The 24,702-nt window shown below is 46.0% G+C and overlaps 1 pseudogene; it reads left to right on the top strand.

Moving 5' to 3' along the window:
* LOC119397730 (dnaJ homolog subfamily C member 2-like) overlaps positions 1-17,686 on the top strand; it is a 78,611-nt pseudogene extending 60,925 nt beyond the window's left edge.
* The last annotated feature ends 7,016 nt before the right edge of the window (positions 17,687-24,702 follow it).

Raw genomic sequence — 24,702 nt, 5'->3', positions numbered from 1 at the left:
CACTCCGCAAATGCTAGGAGAAGACTGGCGACTGGTGCGCTGGTGCTAGGACCCCCCACCAGCCAACTAGCGCTGTAACATCCCTCTCATTCACCACATTTTCGCGGGTAAAAAAATCAGTCCTACTACTTTCCGGACAAACCCTGTACATTGTGCGATGAAAAGATTGGAGGCATGCAAATGACACACGATACTAGAAGTGTAATTAGACATTGTTTGAAGGTGCCTCCATCCTGCAGTGATTGGTTATTGCAAACACGGCATTTCTTCACATCATACCTGCTGTGTTTGTATGTGACAGGCGAAGGCCCTTGAAGAACGTCTGGAGCGTGAGAAGGCGGAGCAACTTGGCGGGGCTCAGAGTGGGCGGAGCCAGGGGGGAGGGGACAAGGGCTCTCCTGCCTCCTCTTCATCCTGGACTGCGGATGATGTGCAGCTGCTCGTCAAGGCTGTCTCTTCCCTGCTGGCACAGCCAATAGGTCGGTGTTTTGGCTTCTACTAACTTTCTGTGTGTTCTGCTGAAACAGCCTCTGCTTAATAAAGGGTGTAGTTAGAATGTGAATGAACCTGTCCGTAACTAACTGTGAGACGCAAGGGAATGAGCAGCTCAGCACTATTGCAACAGTGTAAAACATTTTAGTTATTGTCTGCCATTTTCATTAAATGTCTGATAACTGGAGTAATTGAAAACAGCAGCAGCAAATCACTTAAACTTCTAACACTTCAAACCTTCTAGCATTCCTGTTTACACTGTCTGGCCCAGCCATCTCGGTTGGACACTAAGCCAGAAGCACACGTTGTTGGGCTAGTCGGTTCATGTTCTTTCAGAGGACACGGATGTGGCTATTCGCGCAAAGAAAACACAAGGGGAGGGTTAAGGGAGCGCAAACGTTGGACTGTTCATTCCAAATTTACTGCAGTAGTGTTATATATGCAAGCGCATGCACAGAGAGCGAGACAAACATCGAACAGATAACGTTTTGTGCAATGCAATACAGAGGTATAGACATGTGCAAAGGGGCAGGCTCACAACGATCGGATACCATCTTAATCAAACCTGCGATGCAAGAACGTGCTCTCTGCCTGCGAAAGGAACAATGAAGTGTCACTAATGCATAATAAACCTCATGCTTTTATGTGAAAAGCTTCCAACAGCTCCCGAGCAGTGGTGTCCCTGCTTCTCCCAAGAATCTGAATTTTGTGCAGATACGGCTCACACTTGCGGGAATTGCAGTGGGCCGGCAAATGTGCCCCATCTTTACCTTTTAGTGACAGCACATGTTGCCGCGCACGCTCATTCACGCACCTTCCCATCTGGCCGACATATGTCTTGCCGCAGGAGAGCAGAAATTCGTAAACAAACCGGTGGCACATTTGTGTATGAGTTTGCGTGCTTCTTGCCACAGCCACTTTTCTTGTTCCTGCCATTTAGAATACGCGGGCAAAGCTGAGAAAGCTTCCGTGGCGCGGAAAAAGCAATGGCACGCCGTGCCTGTTTGCAACCTTCTTGAGGTTGTGTGAAATCCGGTGCATATACGGGACGACCTCAGGTCTCACCGTTCCTCGCTCTTGCTCAACCCCAGCACTGTAGTAGCGACTCGGCGACGGCGTTAATGAGCGTGCGAGGGAAACCAGCCAAGGTCAAGCGATCCAATTGGTTTTGAAAGCCCTTCTGCATGACGTGTGGGCACGACCTGGTTAGTGCAGACTCTAGACAGTGTTTGGCTATGGCCCTTTTCACGGTCTTGGAATGCGCCGACTCGAATGGCAGCAATTCTTTTTAGACCTGGTTGAATAAAGCCAACAGGCGTGGCGCTCCTGCAGGTTGATACTCAAATCTAGAAAATGCAAAACACCATTGGTCGGCAACTCGTGCGTAAACACCAAACCCTTCACAAGACGGCAAAAGGCCGCTAAAACATTGTTAACATGTTAACATCTTTAACGCATGCGCTTGCATATATATACTACTGCAGTAAATTTGGAATAAACATTCGAAAGTTTGCACTCTCCTTAACCCTCTCCTTGTGTTTTCTTTGCGTGAAATAGCCACATCCGTGGCTTCTGAAAGAATTGGACACTAAGGCCTGTTCTGTCTCAAGGTGACTTGGCATTTATCGACATATCTCTGAAGAGTATTTTGAAGCCGGTTTAGAAAATGACAACAATCCAGAATTTTAAATATCTTGACACTTTAATTATTACAATATATTGAAACTTTAAAAAACTGCAACTTTGGCCAGAATGATTGAGAAGAATAAAACAGTTTTTGCCAAACATTACGAAGAAAGCAAAGCATAATTTGTGTCGAGTACTGAGAAATACACTTGGTAATTGCTGAGCTCATTGTGTCTGTTCTTTATTTCTGTGCTCATCAAGCTAGATTTTTGGGCAGCCAGTAGTTCTCACATAGATCCAAGGATGTCATGCTTTATTCACAGTTTGTGTATGGTCTGTCCATAGAAGTGTGTCTTGCTCTTGCATAGCCAGAACTTAGATATTGCTTCCATTTCCTTCAAGCACATATACTGTATTTACGCGAATGTAACGAGAGTTTTTTTTCCAGATTTTTGCTACCTAAAGTCGACCCTTGCGTTACAATCGTGGTTGCATTACAATAGAGTAAATACGACACACAGAATATTTCTTCCCGCACTGGCCTATTAGGCACGTGTATTGCATCTTACGTTAGAATGTTCTGTATTCTCGCTTGTTGCCTCAATGCGAGTGAACATTAAACCGGTTGTGTGCGCTCTAATCTTATGTATTGTATACTGTAAGCAATGCTTGTTTGATGCTAGTGTTCTGTTTGTTTTTGTATCCTGATGTCTGCATATGCATTTATATGCATAGGTGCATGTGTACACATGCACATAGGGTATTTGATGTTGAAACAGTCTACTGCTTGCCAAATAACAGCTTGTGAAGCTTCTCATTGCAGTGACTTTTATTCACTCCTAATTATCAAGAAAAAAATAAACTTGAGTTGAAATCTCAGGTCATCCCAGTGGTGACAATGTTCATTGGACTTGTGGCAGAGCAAAGAAAGTCTATGAAATGACAACAGCAAAAGCAACGAGCTGAAGGTTTTGGTCCAATTGTGTATAGCCAGCATAGGAGTCTGCCTTGTTTGCCAGGGTTGGAGTGAAATATAGAATGTATGCATTGTCCTTTTGGCTACGTGGCCATCTACTGCTAGTTCTGTGCAGTTTCCTTTCCTTCATGTGTTTTCACCCTTACTTTCATTCTCACCCCCGCCCCCCTCCCCGTTTTGTTTGGTTTCTTTTTCGCTTATATTGTCACTCTGATGATTTCACTGTTCATATGGTCCTCCTTTTTTAATTCTTTTGACATTGTTTTGACACTTGTTTGTTTCTGCTTGTTGTGGCTCCACCTTGAAAATGCCAGGGGAGTACCCGAAATAATATTTTCTTTAAACGAAAAGGGGCTGAACACCATACACGTGTAATGATTATGCTGGTGTGGGGCGCTAAGTAAGGCAGCAGAGTGGCTAGGAATGTACAAAGCGGACACTGCCCTGACGTGCTGTTGCGCTCCTTGTGGCAGGTGGGAAGTGGTGGCGGCCTTTCTCAACCAGCATGGAGCCACGTCCGATCGCACGGCCAAGGAGGTGCTCGCAAAGGCCAAGAGCTTGCAGAAATTGGGTCTGTAGGCTTTGCATTGATGCTAGGGTCAGGAAAGCGCACTGCAGAACCGACCTGTAGTGTCATTTGTGACCCAAATGCAAAAGAAGGGTTCTTCGTTGAATATCTATTTTACAAACTGCTTACCAAAATTGCATCACGCGGGTTTCAATCCTGTTTCAGCTGTGGAAAGGATAGCCACTCTAAGAACTGGCTAACCTCCCTGTCTTCTTTCCTTACTTGCCTGTTACTCTTTTCTTTGCCTGAAATAGCAGCCGTTTTTCAACCAGCAGCAGATTTTAAAATTTTTCTGGAACCAGTGCCAATAGAATTCACATTCATAATGTGTTTCACATTCTTGGAATCTGCGATGTTTTAGGCAGCTGACTTTTGCCGTATTTCGAGAGCGAACAAGGAACTGAAGTACAGTTGCGCGTAATGAATTGTACATTGCCGTAATTGTATGTTATAACATGTGGGAACGTTTGACATAGAATAGAAGATTCCTTCAGTTGTTACCATTAAAAGTGTACCGCCCACTTATAGCGGTATTGTGATTGGACTTTCAACGATGAATTGTAGTGGCACATTTTTCAGTGACCAACGTCATGTCTCGGTTTGTTTCCAGTACATATTTATATAGGCATCGTGCCAAACTCATAATCATTAAAGGGACTCTAAAGGCAAATAACAATTTATGTCAGAGTGAAAGCTCAATGTATGACAACGTCTAAAGTGGCAATATTATCAGCAGCAGTGCCCTACCTAACGACAAATTAAGCTAATTGTATCACACGATGAGCGCCACGAGCGGCACATTTTGGAAATTATCCCGATGACGTGAGAGAGTTCGACTAATTAATCACTCGTAATCAAAGTAGCTGCAATAAAAAAAGAACCTTCCGTGCATCAAGAGACGTAATAAAATGCTGCTCGTTCGTTTCTGTTTTATTAATGGAAAAAAGAACCTCTTTGGCGTTGTCATGCGAAACGGCGCGCGTGGTTCAAAGGTTTCGGTATCGCGTACTGCCGCGTGTGTTTTGCACGCTCGTGAAAATTGCTCTGACAGAAGGTTCGACAAAATGCCACATGCATGTGATGTTGCCCGAATGGCGCACGCTGCCGCGCCGTAAAGGCGGGCAACGTTGGGCACGGCAGCAGTGACGTGAGAAACACCGCTTTCAGGCGGGTGATTTGAAGTGTGCTAACGCGATGCGGCCTACTAAAACGGGCTTTTATTTCAAAATAAGCACTTCCTTGGCACAAAAGTAGCACTACGAGGTTTCTGGGCCATTATTTCGACAATCAACATCGACTTAATATTTGCCTTTAGTGTCCCTTCAAAGCACAGTTTGGCATTAGCCACACTGTAAGTTGATGTGTGCTGTTAACCTTTACTGAAAGAAAGTAGTTATGATATGCACTGACTAGTAGACGTACGGCGAGCTGCTACTGCATAAGCAGTCAGTGAATGCATTAGACTATGTAGCCTGGGCTGGGAATTCGTCGTGACTATGTTTGAACCATGAACATGTTTAAAACCCACGCATAGGCTGATACCTACGGAGGTATGGCAAGCACAAATCCAGAACACCCAACACAAGTTTCTTACTGGTGCAGCAAATTTCTATGGGCATCTCGTTCCATGCATTTCACTCTACATTCCTTGCAATGTTTCTTTGCGAAAAGAGGCTGGAAAAAGATAAATTTGCTCTTGTCTGATGTTTACAAGTCTTTCATTTGTTATGGGGGTTCATATGTGCAATGAATGAGGATTTCATCAAATCAAACCTCTGGCACAATGTTGCTTTACTAAATTATGGAAAAGTATTATGGTTTCTATTGCAGCTAAGATTGGGACATGAGAATAGTAGTTTGTTAGATTCTGGATTTCCTGGAAACAAGGTCTTCTATGTCAGTGTTTGACTGCACTACTGAAATGACAGTTTTCGTTACTAGGTTTTATGGTGTTCGACTAGATTATTTCTCATATTTTTTTCACCATCAAATAGAATAGTAGTCATATAATGTTTCCTCCATGGAGGTTGCCTTTTATCTTAAATTTTCTTGGACAATGATAATTTGAGAATGAATATTAGGACGTGGAATCTGGAAGTTCAGTAAAACCTTGTGAATTCATAACTGCCAGAAACGCAGCATAACAACTCCCTAAATGATGGCTTGCAGTAACTACCAAGTACAATAATTCATCGCATACTACCTGAAGGCATCAAGTCTGCCAGAATGAGACCCTCGCTATGAATGAAAGAAAGAGACTTTTAAGGGCTCGTTTCTTAGTTAGACACAATATTAATGAGAACTAACAGACAATAATGCCAAGGAAAGTATAGGGGGTTTATTTGTAGTATAATTAGAATATAAATGTCAAGAAAGTAAAGTGGACGAAAAGATAACTTGCCGCCGGCAGGGACCGAACCTGCGACCTTCGAATAACGCGTCCGATGCTCTACCACTAAGCTACAGCGGCGGTCATCCTCTCGTCCACTTTTATGGGATATATGTGAATTTATATATATATATACCCCAAAAAGTGTACGAGAGGATGACCGCCGCTGTAGCTTAGTGGTAGAGCATCGGACGCGTTATTCGAAGGTCGCAGGTTCGGTCCCTGCCGGCGGCAAGTTATCTTTTACAGCGAAAGCTGTTATGAGATACAACAAGGGCCGTTTTTGGCGCCGCAGTTGTCCGCCGCCACCGCCGGTGTCCATAACCACTATCGCGCGAAATAAGAAAAAAAAACGAAATAAGAAAAAATATCCAGGATGGAACGAGGTTCGAACCTGGGCCCTCTGCGTGGGAGCCCAGTATTCTACTTCAGAGCCATGCCGATGCTTGAAACTGCTTTGCAAAAAGATCCTATACAGGCTTCATGTCGAGAAGGAACCACATTGACATACTGTAGTGTGGTAGAAGAGTAAAATAACAACCAGGCGCCACACAACGCGAATTTTGTAACCAGGCGTCAAACAATGCGAATTGCGCAACGAGTGGGTTGTTGAATGCTTCCAACCCATTACAAAGGGCTCTGCCATAATTCTTGATTGTCATCAGGCAGAGCATCAGCAATGCGCACATAATGCCTTACAGATGTGTAGCGGGTACCATGGTTCCCCGCAGAATGATGAAAAATTGCATAGTGGCTGCTTCCCTTCTTCACAAAAATTATGATGATTTATAGCGTAGTGGGTTCCTCGCAAGTGCACTTCTCTTGGTTGCCAAGGGAGCCCATAAGGCTCCCATAATCCATTTCCTCAGGGTCTCAATGAAGTTATTTCCCTCTCTCTCTCTTTCTCACGTTAATGTATGTTATAAAGCATGGTGGGAGAGTTAAATAATGACCGGGCGTAATACAATGCGAATTTCGTAAGTAGTGGGTCGTGTAAAGCTTCCAACACATTACAAAGGGCTCAGCCATAATTCTTCATCGTCATCAGCCACAGCATCAACAAAGTGCACATAATGCCTTACAGATGGTACCTCGCTTCTCCGCAGAATGATCAGTAATGTCGTGGTGGGTGCTTCCCAACTTCACAAAATCTATGATTTGTGGCGTAGTGGGTACGTTGCTAGTGTACTTGTATTAGTAGCCACAAGAGAGTTGATAATGGGCTCTAGAAATGCCGCTCTTCCAGCTTTCACTGTGACTGTGCTGCGCTTTCCGAGCAGGCCTGGCATTTTTTTTCGTCTACTTTCTTCGCCTTTATATCTTAATTACTACAAATAACATCTCCTATACTTTCCTTGGCATTATTTTCTGTTAGTTCTCATAATATTGTGTCTATATATATTAGAAGGTCTTCCTGGATTCTGTAGAATTATAGATGCTCGAGTGAAGTGGACGAACGAAAAAAACGATGCTTTATTGCCAACGGGGACCGGCTTTCGTCAGGGCAGGATGTGTGCCCTGACGAAGGCCGGTCCCCGGCCGCAACATTGGCAATAAAGCATCGCTTTTTGTTCGTTCGTCCACTTCACTCGAGCATCTATATATAGATATATACATCTTATTTACTCTCGTAATGTACCCACTCGCATAATGAACCCACCCCCACTTTGGTCCTCAAATAAAAAAATCTATGCTTTATTCTATGTACCTGTTCATTTTATTTCGGTGTGATTGCCGTTGACAATAGAAACAATGTTAAATCACACCATTATATCTCAAACAAGGACGCAATAAAAGTCCGGACATAGTTTAACAACCAGTTGCCAGCAGCGCGAGTGTGAACAACAAGGGTCGAAACTTGAAAGACGCACCTTTTTGCGACGGAGCACCATCTGTCGAATGCAGAAGAAATCTCCTTGCTTATAGTGCCACGCAAGCACAGCGGCATGCAAACAAAGTAAAAGACAAAGTGCAATGGTGCCGACGGCGCAACGTGCACCCGCTAAAGCCCGCAACGTGTGCGCTGTCATCCGTTGCTGCTTCTTTGTTGTCGGGTTTCTCGTGGTGGACACCTGCAGCGTAGGGTACGATGGGCCAATACGCTAGCTACACGGCCGGTTTTAATCTCAAGGTGGTCGAACATGCACTGGAAACGTTCGGTTGGACGACACTTCAGCGTGAATCCGATGTGCGTATGTTACTGGAGAAAACAAGAGGGAGGGCTTCGGGCTAGAAAAAGGATCGTCGCACATTGCACGATGCAAAGCAAGGAAAGTTTCCTTTTGTGGAGAGCAAAGTTCTCGCATATTTAAGAGGGCGAGGGATGTGGAGTGTCCCACAAATTGATTCAAACCCATGCACGGACCACGGTCAGATATCAAGGCATTCCTGCCACTGGCTTCATGGCCAGCAGCGGTTTCTTAACACCATCATGCAAATTTCAGCTCTTACGACTTTTGCAATTTTTTTCTCTCGCGTAATGACCCCCCCCCCCCAAACTGGTGTCAACTTTTCTGAAAGAAAGGGGGCTTCATTACGCAAGTAAGTACGGTATATATATATTGCCACTGCTTATCACCATTGCTTGCAGATCCTCAGCTGAAGGAGGAGGCCAACCGCAAGGCATACGAGCAGCACCAGAAGTCCCTGGGTGCCAAGGCCGAGGTGGCCTTCAAGGACGAGTCCACCCCATCCCAGCGCTTTGACGGTGCGTCTGTTACGGCCCCTTCTACCACCCCTGTCTACTATACACATGACATCTTACCGGCGCATGCATGTGACGATAATGCTTTCAATGACTAAGTGGGTGGCAGCAGACTATACACGCACTGCAGTGCAGCCAGCATTCAAATGGGCTGTGGTAGGGCTGCTATTCATCCTAGAAACCTTTTCTCGTGTTTGTGAATGCACATTGCACTGAAACAACAGAAAACTCAGAAATTGAGTTAAGAAGTGAAGGGAGCCACTTTAAACTCGGCAGCCGTAGATCTGGGCAGCATTCCTGCATTCCTGGTCACCACAGCGGGGGGTGAGTCAGGTGAGTAGAGTAGCAGGTGACCATCTGCTCAGTGGAGGAGGGGAGGGTACGTCTCCTCCTCCTTCTCTGTGACGGCTATCGAGAGCTGCTGTTACAAAGAGAAGAGGTGGAGCTACCTCCTGCAGCCCATAAAGGATCACAGGAAGGCAGTGAAATAAGGGAAGAAAGAGGAGGTTTGGACCAATGTGCGTGACCGTGGCCGTGGGTCATAAAGCCCTCTTGACTGTAGGAAAGTGTGCCTTATAGCAAAAGGAGCAGATGATGGGAGGGGGAGTGTGTGTTAAACGGGACGGCAGGCCAAAGGGCTGGTGGGCAGTTTCCCGAAGGCACGAGCGAGCCCGAGCCTTGCGTGCTGCACGTGGCAACGGTCGTACCAGCCGAGCAGGTAGGCGGCCTCACCTTATAGGTAATCCGTAGTAACAGTCGAGCCTCGATTTAACAAAATCCTCTGTCTAATGAATAATTTTTATTTTGTAATCTTATTTACATTGAGTATTTTATCGATATATTTTTTTTTTTTCGCAAAGTAATTTCGTCACGAGGTCTTGATTTGACGAAGCTTTTGACTACTTCAAGTCTACTTGGAGCCTCTGTGGCTAACAAGTTGAGCAAAAGTTTAAAGAAAGTTGACCGTGACAGAATTCACCCGTGCACACCTTATCGCATGAAACTTTTGAACAGCAAAAAAAACCATCGTGCATCCTACGAACATTCAAATCTGCACTCAAGAGACACACTGCCCTGCCTGGTGCGGACACGGCCTGACATCGGGGTACAGACGTTCGTGCCAACAGCCATGTGGAGGCTGCTTTCGGCGACCTGACAAGGTTTCATAACAATGATTCAACTTAAAATTACCCACTCTTGGAAAACATGCTGTGGTGTGCTCAAAGCACTGCAGTGGCGTCTAGGGTTGAAAACGCTTCCATCAGTTCAAGCACTCGCAACTGAAGAGTTGAATGATGACAGTTGTAGCCCCTTGATGGTCGAATTTTTTTCACCAAATGCGACCCCCCCCATTATAGCCTCGAAATTTGATGGCACCACCCCTTTAAGTGCTGCTTCAGTACAAAATTAGCCATCATGACACAAGGAACGCTTCCAGCCAGGTGTATCTTCATCATGAACAATGCCAATTTTAATCCAATACATCCAGCATCCCCATGCATACAACAGCATCGCAGCACCACTTTTCCTCTTAGGTAACAGCAAGAAGCTCTATGGTCACAGTTAGTATGTTGGGCAAACGGGCCTTTGCATTATTGATTGGTTACGTGAGCACAGTTATATTGTCAAAAATGCGGCCGATGACTTTCATGCAATGCATTGTAAGGTTTACGGCTGTGTTCCAATGTCTGACACCTACAGAATTGTTGGCCAAACGAGGAATAGGCTTGCACGGGAAATTGGACCAGAATAAATTTGAAAGATGTGTGGATGTGTGTGTGCGTGCGTATTGCCATAAGGTAATCGGTCATGCCTGGATATCTTGGCCTTGAAGAGTGGAATGATTTTGATCGGCCTTGCTCTTTCAGGTGATGGTGGGCAGTGGTGTGGCAGGCTGAGGAGCAGCGTCTTCTCGAGCAGGCTCTGAAGACATACCCGGCCAGCACACCCGACCGATGGGACCGCATCGCGGAGTGTGTGCCCACTCGTTCCAAGAAAGAGTGCATGCGACGCTACAAGGTGGGTGTCTTCTATGGGCTGTGCTCAAATGGTCAGACCATCGGTTTTACTGGCGCAAAGTAGGCACTCTATACCACTGTTTAGATTTGTACAACACGCAACGGAGTTGACTGCAAAAATACGAGTAGGACGGTCATTGCAATGTGTTTTCCTGCATCTTTGTGTTTTCTTCATTTCTATGCATACTAATCTGATAGTTTGGTGTTGTTTTTATTATAAAGGAGTATACCTACCCTAGATCTTTTCACGTGGTCAGTTTTGGGAATTTTACTGAAGGCGTTAGGAACCAGCTGAAAAAATAGGGGAGGCTGCCCGAGAGTCCGTGTTTGTGGATACCACTTTTTTTATTTAGTATTACTTTCTCGTTACCTCAAAGGCCCCCGGAGGTGTTTTAAATAAGGGTGGGTTGGTACATTTCATTTAGCATAAATGTTAGCTCTTGGATGATGTATTTCAAATGGTTCTTACAGAAGCACCTGTGGTGCATCGTGTGGCTTATACGGAGCACGGTTGGTATTGCCATGTAATCTACCTTCTGAGTAGTCCAGACTTCACCACCAGGCGACACCACTCATTCGTGATGGAAAAAGAAACAGTCCTTGCAATAAACTAGGATAAATGAGAAGAGATGGCAACTTTTTATACTGTTGGCGATTGTTTAAAAACTAATTGGGTGAGATGGAATGTTTTTCACTGTTTATATTTAGCCTGCAGGTATTACAATTATCCTAGTTCATTGTACGGGTCATTGTGCTCATTTTGTTCCTACTAAGCCACTTTTGATTTATGCCATCTATTTTGTAGCTGCTAATGATCATGACTCGCTGTTGACGGGGGTTCGCTGCACTGCACCTCGGGGATCTGTACTAGGACCGCTACTTTTGTAGCGTTAGCTACACTGGCCTAGCCGAGCCAATTTCGCGCGCCTCCTCAAGAGCCGTGCTGCGCATGCGCGAGGATCAGTGATGTCACGCAGCTGGCGCCCGGAGCCGGCACCTCCCGCGCACTTCACCATTGCCCGCTCGCGATTCGCCGCCGCACGCGCAGCTATTCGCCTTCGCTATGCAGTCGCCATCTGACACTGCGCTGGAGCCGCTTGATAACGCCTCTGACTGGCGTTTGCCATGTGGTATAGCCATGGAGAAGGAGAGCACAAATGCTCAACGGCGCAGAAGAGCGGAGAAGCTTAACTCGCAGGATCCCGAAGTATTGCCTGGCAATTAGCAGTTGAGCGTAGGAAGAATGAACAGAAGAAGGCTAAACGTGCTGCGGAGACGCGAAAAGCTAAGAATAATCAGCTGCACCTTCGCTAACGCTACGTATATCCTGGCATAGCCGAGCTAAACCACTGCAACATTTTTTTTAATCTGTATTAAAGGGACTGTCTACCGTCCTTCATCGCTTTTCTGTTTTGTACCGCAATCGAAAGCATGCCGTCTGAAGTGTCCAACCTTGCAGCGGTTTCTCTGGAAAGTAAGTAGAAAATTTTAAAACAGAAGTTTTCGATCTGCGTTCGGTCTTCTTCTGTTGGTGTGAATACGCCCCACAACACTGGTTGGTGGACGCGATGACGATTGTAGTGCCGGTAAAACTTAAAACCGAAAGCACATGTCATTTCTGTAGGATTTCTTTATTTTCGTTGAACACTAATGCAATGAATGTAACAGTCGTTTTAAGCGCGCCGTCGGTTAAATGAAGCCTTATTATATGATTACAGAACACTAGTTCTGCTATGATTGCAGTCTATGCGTTTATTTTAGCACTGCTACCGCAGTCTTCCCACAGACGTTTCTGTAACGGTCTTACAAGCAAACGATGTAACGAAACTCATGTACTGATGTAGCGATGATAAATGCATGCCTTCACAGCGCCACGCGCGAGACATCCTAACGACAGTGCAGCGTAACGGTACAACCAGCGCGGGGTGTTGAAGCAGACGAACTCGAAAGCGGCGGCGTCGGCAGCGCCGCCAGGCGTCTTTTTGGACGCGTGAGATAAAAAAACAGCAAAAATTACTTTTGACGCAATCGGAAGCTGTTTCAAGAGCGGAAAATACACTCTCAAGTTCTACATGTTTGTTTTTAAGCAAAGTAAGTCCACCTGCGTGGATAGTCTGTCACACCTATAGATTGCGGGAATTGCGACCACTTTGCTGTTGGGTGACGCTAGCGGTCATTCTTTCACGGTTTTCAACATCAGATTAAAATTATTCTTTTTTATGGGACGAAAGCGCGCTCGTTGCCGCCGATGTGACGAACGATCTTCTCATTTTCACCACAATCAAAAAATTTTTTCGTAGCGGTAGACAGTCCCTTTAACGATCTACTTTCTTCATTGTCTTCTCACGTTCACCTGTTTGCTGACGGTTGTGTAATTTATTGTGAAATAACTAGTAATGTCGACTATAATTCTTTTCAGTCAGGTTTGAACTATATCGTCGATTGATGTAATACCTGGCGAATGGAACTAAATATCAATAAATGCAAAATTTTTATGTTAACGAATTCCACTACCCTTCCATTCTACCATCTGACCGTTTGTATTGTATGTACTCGTACAAATACCTTCAAACCTAATCTGGTCTCTTAGCCTGAGTACGTAATCAATATGGAAATACCAACTCTTTCAGTCATTCCTTTTCCCCAGGACATCCCGGCAATGGAACCTTTTCAAATGACATATTCGCCATCAATGATAAACTTTTTTGCAAGGCTATAGGTAATATTGTATAACTAGGAAATTTTAGCATGTTATACACTTGAACCTCATTGTAACAAGGTTGCATTTGACACGAGAATAACTTCGCTATATCCGAAAATTCGTTATATCGAGTTGCTGTCAAGTTCTTCAGCACAAGTAAGCTAACATTGTATATACAGAAATTAATGTCATGTCACCTTGTTTCTTTATATTAGTACTTGCAGTCCTCTGTGCAATGCATTGCCTATGCTCCTTCTCACAAGCTGGTTGCAGCAGGGTAGGGTGGCAGCTACGATGTGTAAACAAAGCACAAGCTTGCACAGCAAAACATAGTTCTGCTTATAATTGCATTATTGTTGGAGAAGGTTAAGAAAACTGCGTTTGTTTGGCACGTGCTACGTCACAGCAATACTTGATACGCTAATTGCAATTCGCATGTAGGTCGTAAGCATTTAATTATTGTATCGGTAACTGCCGATAAATGTGATGACGAACCAATGTGGCAGCGCCCATGCAGACGGGATCGCCCGCTCGATCCAAACTCACACTTGCTGCTTGCCCGCGGTCCCAACAGCAATAAATAAACGGTGGGATTGGCTATTGACTTGTGTCATCTCACGCTGAGGTCTAAGTGTCAGGTACGTCTTGTCCTTATTATTGAGATTAGCTGTTTGTTCAGCCACGCCTGCTAAGCCTTGTCCCCAAGAAGTTGAGAATGAATCTTGGAAAGAGTGCAAAATAGACACGAATATCTTGCTGTCGGAGCATGAAGACGCAGATATAACGCAAACACAAGCGTCGGTTCAGAACTTACGGGCCACACAGCTCACGACAGCGGCTTACGTGCGCTGCCATGTTGATTTTTTTTCCAGCACTACTGTTGCTGCTCAATGCTAAGAGCGCTGATTGCTACCGTGTGTTTGCTGTACTCACCCAGGCATTGACTCGCCCAACGCTTTCTTTTTTTGGGGCTCTGCTGTTGCTGCCCAACGCTGAGAGCATTGGTTGCTTCCGTAGGCTCGCTCTACTCGCCCAACACGGGAGCACAGACACTATGGAAATGCCAAGCAGGCGACGCTGCGCAGATGAATACATCGGGAGAGGTGTTCGCTCTTTCTATCGGCTAAGCAGCCCCGTAACTTCCACAGTGCTGCAACCAGCTTATGAGATGGAGTATAGCTACATAGTATATGCAGGTACATTCTAATATGTTGTTTTACTTCACTAGTGTATTACTTTTTTGCTGTATATTATTACTACCCAATTGTTGTACATCATTTCCCCATTGGTTGCTACCGTCTGTAATGCCCTCGGGCTTTGATGGTACAATAAATAGCAAAAAATAAGTGAATATGAGTATTGGTGTAACACCCGCTTTTTGCTAAGTTTTAATTATATTATAAAAGTATTTTTTTGTAGTGTGAATAACTTTTTCATCTTCAACGTCCTAAATAACTACTCGTTGCAAGACAAAAATGTAACTGTAACTTTGGATTAAAACTCGAGGGTGGCGACATACATTAACACTCGAACTGTCTCAAGTGGAGCAGATTAGCAGAAGTACATTATTAAAGGGCCAGTAAACAACCCGATGTCCAAAAATTGTAATGAATAGAAATATACGCACTTTTGCTATGTGAACATGCTGCCGCAAGAATTTTGCGAGTACGTGCTATAATAAGGAAGTTACAGGGGTTAGAACATCCGTTTCAGCTGGTTTCAAATTTTCGCGCGGCCTCGCCACCCTTCTCCGCCACATGGAGGAAAAGGCGTAGCCCGTCGTCATGACTCCGCCCACTTCGGCAACGTGACACGACGTCATGGGCGAGCTCGATCAGTCGCAATGCACTTCCGCTTGCTGCGGCTCCTGTTTGTTTATTTTTATATTGTCGCACGTGCTCCGTAACTTGACGGGCAGTTTTCGGCTCTTCACTATTTTTAAACCTTTGTGACAGTTCACAATGCAGCAGGAATGCGTGCTTGCTTTCCGAGACGTCGAAGGGGCGCGAGAGAAAAGCCTGGAGAACTCCGCTTGCCACGCGAGCAAGCGCGACCCGTCCGAGCTACCGGAGATTCCCCTCTCCCCGCTCGATTTGCAGCCGGCAACTGAAAAACGCTTCACCTCATGTCGAAGGCGAAGTGCATGCAGGTGCTATGCGGTGCGAGGAATATACGCGCGACAACTGCGTGGCCGAAACCGCATCACCGCAGGGCCAAAAAACAAGGCGCAGTTTCGTAGCGGTGGGTGGGAACAGGAACTGACGTTAACTTGACAATTGTTTGTTGAGACCTGGTTTAAACCAATCGACGAGCTCAGTGCTACGTCAACTCGGCGATCGCCGAGTTGACGTCACTGCGCGTACGAGGTGGATTGGTCAGGCGTAGGAAAGACGCGGGAATTGTTTTTCGAAATGAAGGGTCTGCGCGGCGCGCAGCGCTGTAATATTCGGAAAGCGTGATCGCCGCGGTCTACTGTACGGATTAGCGAGCTTGTTTGGCGGGTGTAAAAAAAAAGTCGCAGCCTGTTTACGGGCCCTTTAAGAATTAGCAGCCATGAATTTGGATACTATTATTGGCCTTACTGATGTAGGAGAAACGTGTACACAAACATGTCCTCTGCTACAGTGGGCTCTCTGAAAGAATGATTCTTGTGTGCGGTCTCTAATTCATAGATACATTACAGGCAACATTGATCAACAATACAGCCTGAATGAAAGATAGCTAGAGTTGTGGTAAAAGTAAACACGAGATGTAATATTAAAGTACCAGTACAAAGGTACGCTCCGACATCCAGCCATGATGACAAGGAAGTGGAACGCTTCTCTGAGGATGCCGGACTCACATCAGCCCTGATGTGAGTCCGACTTCTTCCGGCTTCTTCCTGTTCCCAAAGCTCAAGATAAGCCTGAGAGGTCACTGTTTTGACGGTGTTCCTGCCATCCAATGGGCTGTCACAGAGTCTCCGAAAGGTCACGGCAGCTGCAAAGTCAGCTGCCGTGACCTCTTTGCAGGAAGCATATGCGGCGTAGGAATCGTGTTGGAAGTGTTTATAGGCACCCAAGGAAACTCTTTGGAGAATTTTAATACTATGTACCAATCGGACCATGAAATTCTTTTTACAGAACCAGTCTCATTACTTTACTGATACACCCTGTACATTCCAAATGGAGTTTTGCATTCTTATGGGCTTACCACAACCTTGAACACAACACTTGTCTACATTGACATCCCATTGACTGTGACGACTGTGGCCACACTTCTCTTGGACTGAAATGTAAAAACAACAATACTGTTATAGCTGTGTCATATGGTGCAACAGTGCTTGGCTACCTTCCGCAGTTTGCACCAAGGAGCCACTATGATGCAGCAATTAGATTTCGATCGATCTCACTCAGAAGTGACCATGAGACGCCGGTGTTAGGTTTAGGTGCATGTTAAAGAGCCCCTTACCAGGTCAGAGAATTGCAAAGGCAAAGGCATGTAGATCAGGCAGTGAGTGTGTTTGCAAATCATGGAATGGCTCTTTTCTACTGCAGAGCAAAATAGAAAAATGTGCTGGAAAGCAAAGTTAGAAAGGGAGGCAAGCTTCGTCGTGTGACCATGACATGCTCCTGGCCTTGTCACGTGGGAGCATGCAGTGGAGGTTGGGGACACCATTCAAGGCGAAGAGAAGAGCGTCTACAATGGAAGCAGCGAAACTTGCCTCCAGGCAGCATTGTAACAGGGCAGTCATATTTCTGCCAACACCTGCAGTATGAACTGGTGTGAGAAATTATTCCAGCGAAATGTTATGCCATCTTACACCTTTCTGTGTATAGCTCAGTCTCCTGGTACGCTGTGCCTCCTCGCGAGAGCATGTTCTCTTCCCTCCGTCTCCTTCCTTTCTCCCGCCGAGTACTTCCATCTCATAAATGGCACGCGTATTATCAGCAAGAAATAGCATTTTAGACTTGAATATAGCAATTGCAGGATTTCTAGTAAGAGAACACGAGTCAGACAGACAAATTATTTTTTGGGACAACATATGCCTCAAATGGTGTAAATTATTAAAATTGGATTGTAGGACAGTTTTTTCATAAGATCATGTAGTTTGTTTTTTTCGTTTCCTCTTGCAACTGTCTGACAGGTAATGATTTTTTCACTTTGAAATTTCTTCCGAATTAAACTAAACATCTTTGTTTACCATTTGTGCAGGACCTGTGGAGCTTGTGAAGACAAGAAAGCAGCGCGCAGGCCGCTGCAGCGCAGCAGCTCAGAGTGGCCGAAAGTGACAAGTCGTGCATTGCAAACCCGATGGGCGGTTGCCGTCCTGCGGCATCTACGTCGGGACTGTTGTGTGTGCCTGTGAGATCCTTGGGAGGCGACTGCTCATACCCCGAACTGCCCGATTGTGAGCTGTGCTGGTAACTCTTGCAAAGATATAAAAGTCGAGACCAGCACATTGAATGCAGAGTGTCATCTCTTGAAAGACACTCCTAAGACTTGTCGTGCTGTATCGCATCACGTATGTAGACAATAAACTGCGCTGGCATGTTCTTACTTCTGTGGTCTTTTTTTCTCTGAGCTGCTTTGTCTCTGTCACTGTGGCATGGCCTCTAATAGTACTTGCATATCCTACACTCTTCTATCATTGTACCACACTGGCCCAAAGAAAAAGTTTCAGAAAATGCCTTAGTTATTTTAGCAAACGTAGAGCTCAGTGATGTACTAAAGAATGTGCACCTTTAGGACGTAGCTGTTACGACTATAGAAATGAAAATGCTGTTAAAGAGCAGCTTCCTTGCAAACCCTTCCGTCTGACTGCCTCTGCCGTGTTGCCAATAGTTCACACTGGAAAGGTGAATGTGGTGTTCAACAGCACGGACCGAAACTGGTTCTGTTGCATAGCCTTCAGTCACCTGCAACAACTTTCCTTTTTTCTTTTGTTTATTGCCTTCATTTAATCGCACAGCACAACAGTTCCTTTAAGCCAGAAGCATTGCAAGAGAAAGGAGCAACCCATTAGCCAGTGTTAGCATGGCAGTCGTTCATCATTCCCGTGGAATTCGTGGAAAAGAGACTGTCGTATGTTTCATTGCATGCCAGTGCAGAGAGACAGGTCGCAATTAAACTCGAAGTGATGAGGCACGTAAATTATATCACATCGTGCATTGTGAGTCTGTGCCTTTTAATGCTAAATAATGCTTCCACTTGTTCTGCCGTGGTTGCAGAAAAATTGAAATGTGCTGCACTTTGGCAGCTCTAATACGTATTTTCACTCTACTGCCTCAGAGATGGCCATCAAAGCAAAGCAGCTCATTAGCAAAGAATGCCCCTGAGGCAGGCTTTCCATCCATTTATTGTACTTGGTGAAACTTAAGAGGAAAATAGCGGTTCCTTATTTTCTTTCTAGACCAGTAATGTCACCTTATTGAGGAATTAAAATGCATTGATTTCTTCGTAACATGGGCAGAATTCAGAAGTTGTAGTTTAATTTAGATGCATGTAAAACAACAAGCAAAACCGTAAGTTAATTTACGGAATAATCAAAATGGGTTTGAGTGGACCGCAGCGAATTGCAGCTTATTGCTGTCCATGAAAAATCATTGCTGCTTGCTTATTGGGGGGAAACTAATGAAGGTGGAGAACAATGCAGGACACCACTTAGAGCAACGGAACAAAACTTTTTATGTGCGAGGTTAAGAGACAAATCATGGTTCATCTGGCAGATGGCACTGGCACCAAGGGCATGTAATGCATTGGAACAGATAATCTGTTACATTTGTGAAATGCGAGCGGTCGAGGATGGCAGAAAATTATGTGGCACGATGAAATGCAGAAGTTCATAAGATGTGGCATGTGGCACATTTTGTGCCTGCAGTCTTCTTGCTAGCAGTGCTTCTTTTTGCCTTTGTTGTGGATAATTAGAATAACACTGAATCAGTCGAGGCTGATCTATGCTTCCTTGGAAACATCATTATCATTAACTTCACAACAATATATTTATTATAGGAAAGAATACTGTCGAGCCCGACTATATCGAACCCGTTTATATCAAATATCCCGTATATCGAACAATTTCTAAACACTGTAAATATACATTGAGAATATATAGCAAAAGTTACTGTTACATGCGAGCGAAAATAGCAACAACAACAACCGATATATCAAACTCCATGTGCCTCAAAAGTGCCCCAGCAAGTTGGCTTTCCCTCGCGGTGGCGGGGAAAACTGCCGGCGCCACCCTAGAAAAAGTGGTTTAGACCCGGTTGCGCACGGGCGAACACCCCCCTGCAAGAAATGATCCAGGCCCGCTCGCAGCGCTTACAGCCAATCAGAGGCCGTCGTGCTTTCTCCGAGCGCGGAGGCGGTAGAAGTGAGCGCCATTTTTTCTTTCTTTATGCTTGTGTGCCTGCTGCTGCCTGTTTTCCTCGAGTCCCTCATTCAGCGTGGTCCGTGCTGGTAGTGTTGCCTGTTGTGCTCTGTGAACTTTATTGGCGCGCTGTCGTCATGGCTTGTGCAAAGAGGCAGAATTTGCCGTTCGCTGCGAAAACTCGAAATCATAAATCGGGTCGAGCGCAGTGAAAGAAGTCCGACGTCGCCGCCGCGTACAAAATTCCAAGGAGCACCTTGAGTACTATCCTGAAGAACAAGGCAGACATCAGGGCCAAGTCGGACAAAAGGCCAGGTGCCCGTGGCGCCCCGACGTGTGCGCACTGCTGTGTACGAAGATGTTGAAGCGGCCGTTTACAAGTGGTTTGTGGACGTGCGGTCGCGAAACATCCCGGTGTCCGGCCCTATGATCGAGCAGAAAGCCAAGGACCTTGCTTTGCTGCTTGGCAGGAACGATTTCCAAGGCGGTTCAGGCTGGCTCCAACGGTTCAAAGAACGGCACGACATCGTTGGCAAAGCTGTTACAGGTGAAAGCAGAGCGGCGGACCTGTGATGCGATCTTGTACGCATTCCAAATAAACACGGAGGCGTGGCGTTACATCCAGCCGCACGCGAATGGCCCATTTGAACCGCGACAGACGTCACGGCCCTGCATTGACCAATCGCGTGCGGTCACGTGCGGCTGGATGTACTGCCACGCCTCCGTGTTTATTTTGGAACGCGTACAAGATCGCACCACTGGACAGCGTAGACAAATGGCTCGAGGAAAACTGGCGAGATATCGCAGCAAGATATCAAGCCCAAGATATCTCCAATGCGGATGAAACCGCTCTATTTTGGCAAATGTTGCCAAACAAGACACTTGCGTGTCGTGGCGACAAGACTTGCGGCGGCAAGGCAAACAAAGCTCATGTGTCCGTGCTGTTGGCAGCTAATTTAGACGGATCGAAAAAGCTTCGACCTCTGGTTATCGGGAAAAGCACGGCACTGCGGTTTTTTCGAAATGCGCTGTCGCTTCCAGTTACCTACCGAGCAAACTCAAAAGCGTTGATGACCGGGGAGCTTTTCGGCAGGTGGCTATCGTCGTGGAATGATGATTTGGTAGGCGAAAATCGCAAGGCGTGCCTGCATCGCACCACTGCAGTACGACCTTCAGCAACATCGAGCTGCGTTTTTTTCCCCCAAACACTACGTCTGTACTGCAACCACTGGTGTTATACGCGCACTGAAAGCTGGCTATCGGAAGCGCCTGGTGGAGAGGCTGCTGCAGAACCTTCGTGTCGGCAGGGAGCTTAAGATCGACTTGCTCGGAGCTCTTTCTATGTTGAGTAGATCGTGGGCAGATGTCACGAAGGAGATGATCCAGAACTGCTTTAGGCATGCTGGCTTCCGCATGCCTGGTGATGACACCCCAAATTCCGATGACGGCACTGAAGACACCGCAGGTGTTTCCGCCGAAGTTTGGAGCGAGCTGGCAGAGTTCCCGGGAGCTATCGACATTCGACGAGTTCGTCAGTGCGGACGATGATGTCGCCATCATGGCTGAGCTACAAGATGAGGGCTACGTTGCAGACGTCGTGCCGACCACGAGCCAAAGCGACAGCAATAAGGAAATTGATGATGGCCCGTTGCCTACATCCTCCGAAGTGATTAGTGCACTTGCGTTGGTCCGGCGCTATTGCGTGAATGTGGAAGGTTGCGGCCTCAGCTGCTCCGACTCATTGGACAACGCGAAGGCGTGCGTGCTGTCCAGGCAGCGAAGTCGTTGACACAGAAGAAAATGCAGGACTATTTTGTTCCAAAGTAGGGCACGCAAGTAAGCCACCATATTAATAAAGTACTTTTCTTATTGTTATGTGCCTTTGTGTCAAAATCCTATAGCGGGCCTATATCGATTATGCCATATAGGGAGCTTTCACAAGCGGCGGAGGCGCTGTGCATTGTGGGTAGTCCGCCATTTTGAAGTCATAGTCAACCAAGCCGGGAGGCGCGCGCGTGCGGCAGCTCCGAGTAAACAACACAGACGTGCCGGCGTGATCGCGCATGTTCTTATTGTGAGGAGCATCGAGCATGAACTACGAAGTCAGCGAAGACCAGAATGTATGTACGCATCCACGCTCTCCTTAAACACCGCGAGTGATACAACGAGAAAATCCAACTATCCGGAGTGGACCCGTTCACGCTGCAGGCAGCCGACTGTGAACTTGTGACCACTCGTCGATGGCTCGGACATTCGTGAATTCGTGGTCTTGCGGACGTGTTTGTTACGCGGCAGCAGCTCAAAGGAAGGGAGGCCGTTGGCGGCCACAAACTTCGTGACAAGCGGCTGGTAAGTGAGCCGCGAATGAAGCAAGTTGCTGCCGATAGCGTGATCATCATGACACAGGTAAGCTTGTAAGGACGCTTTAGATATTTATCTTTTGCATTCTTTTGTAAGGTGACAAGCCTCAAGTCGAAGTGTGGTTCCTTGGGGAAGGGTGACGGAGAAATCCTTGCCGCGCACGGCCTGAAACAGCGAGGCGTGATCCCACATCGCAGCGCTCCCCTTTTACGTGAAGTACGGCCTGCGAGCGCGCGAAGAGCGCTCGTGCACAGACGGCTCCAAGAGCTGGCTCCCTCCTGCCATGAAAACACTTGAGGTGCGGCCCGTTGCCGAAATGGGCTTGCCGTCATCGGCGATGAAGAAGTGGCGCATCGACACTGCAACAAGCCAACTTGTGCACCGCAGCCTTGACCGCGACCAGTTTCTCGGCGTACTGATTGCGGCGGAGTATCGACCTGCAGTAGCGAGCACTTATGTGTCGTCGGTGAGAAGCAGCAAAGGTGCCGATTAGCATCAGCTCTTCGAGAAAAGTGCAATAAGGTTAAGTTTTCATGAACTTTTGGCAAATATACCAAGGTTTACAGCACGCTGCAATGTGCGAGCACGCCTCGCCGTTTCGGCCATGCACGATGCAATGCGCAGCAAGGATTTCTCGCTCTGTCACCCTTCCCCAGGAACCACACTTCGACGGGAGGCTTGATGCGGGCCTGCGAATGGGTCACCTAACAAAAGAATGGAAAAGATAAACATCTAAAACGCCCTTAGAAGCTTACCTGTGTCATGACGATCCCGCTTTCGGCAGCAACTTGCTGCGTTCGCGGCTCGTTTACCGGCCGCTTGTCACGAAGTCGTGGCCGCCAACGGCCTTCCTTCCTTCGAGCTGCTGTCGCGTTACAAAACACGTCCTCAAGACCACAAATTCGCGAATGTCGGAGGCATCGATGAGCGGTCACAAATTCACATCCACTAGGCAGTCGCCTGCCTGCAACGTGAACGGGTCCACTACGGATAGTTGGATCTTCTCGTTGTATTTTATTACTCGCGGTGTTTCGGGGAGAGCGTCGATGCGTACATTCTGGTCTTCGCTGACTTCGTAGTTATTGCTCCGTACTCCTCACAAGAACAACAAGCGTGATTGCGCCGGCACGTCTGTTTGTTTACTCGGTGCTGCCGCACGCGCGCGCTTCCCGGCTCGGTTGTCTATGACTTCAAAATGGCGGACCACCCACAATGCACAGCGCTTCCGCCGCTTGTGAAAGCTCCCTATATCGAACTAATAAACGTTTTTTGGCGAGTTCGATATACCCAGGTTCGACTGTACATGTATTCACTGCCTTGTATTTTGCTTGCAGTAGGTCGTTTTGGTTGTTACAGCACTCAATGGCTGCTTCCCGATTGGACACTGTTGTGCACTTTGTTGTATTCATTAATCTGCTGGGCTCAAATGCAGTTTCGCATAAAAAAAAACGAGGACTTACCCACCATTCTTTCGGGTGAATAACAGCACATTTCCCCCAAAAAGAAACACATAAACATTTTAGTAAAGAGTTAACTGTTGTAGTAACTCATTTATCAGCAGTTGGCTTCCTGGACCACCCACAACTTCTAGCTCACTCTGCCATATCAAAAACACTATTGCATTAAGGTTGCCATGCTCAAGAGCTCCCGTCTAAATACATGGGATTGGAGAAACAGCTATTTTCAGCGGTCACTGCACCTATTTTAATGAGGCTCATTATTTGAAAGGAAGAGTTAAGATCTAATAACTGCTGGAAGTGTATTTTCAATTTGTCTCGTGTGCTTTTTTTTTTAATTTACGAAAACTATGAGAAAGAAACAACTAGCGTCAGGCTTACAAGTACTGTGCAAGCCTGCAATGAACAAATGATGTGACGATTCTGCATATTGCGTGTTATAAACAATACGTGTAAGGCGGGCAGGATATTGGTGTACATACCGCATTACAAAATGTATCATTTTAAATTGGTATTATCGCTAGCTTGGGAAACCGTTCTAAACGTTGCAACAACTTCATGCAAGAGGTGCTCCAACAGATGCTGTGGAATGTTCCTTAACAACCGGATGTCTGACTGATATATTTCAACAGATGCACCACTGTGTTTGACGAAGAGGGCTGCAGCTGTCGAAACATTTTCTAGGCCATCGAGGCATCTTACCCTCATTTATAAAACTTTTAAACCGTTATTTAGACACAGTTTATGGAACTTATAAATATTTATCTCCTGGTCACTGTTGCTCATTTGCAAATATCATGCTTCTGTTTATATACTTACAGGTGCCTTGCCGTGTTCATTAAAAAAGTCTAAGCTTTTCTTAAAATAGTTTAAATAATATAATTTTAATATTAATTAATATTTTACTTTATATCATTGACAGAATTTAACATACCCTCTCAAATAATACAAAGATTGTTTAAAGTGGTGCAGTAGTTTCATTTCATGAAGCATTTCTGTATTTTATGTGTATTTCAGTAAGAAAATTGGAGTTGGCCTTGAGCTTTCGCCCAAATTGG

This window comes from Rhipicephalus sanguineus, chromosome 6 (assembly GCF_013339695.2).
Source record: "Rhipicephalus sanguineus isolate Rsan-2018 chromosome 6, BIME_Rsan_1.4, whole genome shotgun sequence".
NCBI classification, from domain to species: Eukaryota; Metazoa; Arthropoda; class Arachnida; order Ixodida; family Ixodidae; genus Rhipicephalus; species Rhipicephalus sanguineus.
This window is presented reverse-complemented; position numbering and strand designations above follow the sequence as displayed.